This window comes from Schistocerca gregaria, chromosome 2 (assembly GCF_023897955.1).
Source record: "Schistocerca gregaria isolate iqSchGreg1 chromosome 2, iqSchGreg1.2, whole genome shotgun sequence".
Lineage (NCBI taxonomy): Eukaryota > Metazoa > Arthropoda > Insecta > Orthoptera > Acrididae > Schistocerca > Schistocerca gregaria.
The window spans coordinates 315,076,670-315,077,190 of record NC_064921.1 but is presented as its reverse complement, the minus strand read 5'-3'; the positions used below and the strand labels follow the sequence as shown (position 1 = coordinate 315,077,190).

Below are 521 nucleotides of genomic sequence, written 5' to 3'. Positions count from 1 at the left end.
CCTTTTCCCAACGTTACGTGTGCTCCCATATAAACAAATTTATTGCTTCGAACACCTTCGAGGGACTCCATTTTATGTGCTGTTTGCGATTAAATAATGCATTAAATTGCTGCTCTTATTCCGTTGATTTAGATAAAAGTTTCGGTATTAAGAAGATAAATCACTGTCATATTCAAGAATCCGTATTAGAGGAAGATCAACAAAGATTTTTGTGAAATAAAAAAAAAATCACCCCATTTGCCGTGACCAGGATTCGAACCTGGGTTCTTGCGGCCACAACGCAATGTCCTAACCACTAGACTATCACGGCTGACGGTCAGCAATGCCAGGGAAGAGCAGCCGTCCCGGCGGTGACCGCGAGACGAGGAATGTGGCCTACTTGCTGACGTCACTGGCAGTCGGCACGCTTTCTCAAGCCGCTCTGTCGAGCAGCAGAGCGAGGCAGCGAAATCGAGTTTGGAAGAGTTCCTTCACTAACTTCCTTCTTATATAGCTTCTTATACAACTTCGAATAACTGTAA

General features: G+C 44.3%; 1 non-coding gene across 1 annotated transcript; it reads right to left on the bottom strand.

Moving 5' to 3' along the window:
- Nucleotides 1–238: 238 nt before the first annotated feature.
- Nucleotides 239–310, bottom strand: Trnah-gug (transfer RNA histidin (anticodon GUG)). Its single transcript has one exon. It is a non-coding gene; the product is annotated as a tRNA-His (tRNA).
- Nucleotides 311–521: the final 211 nt, after the last annotated feature.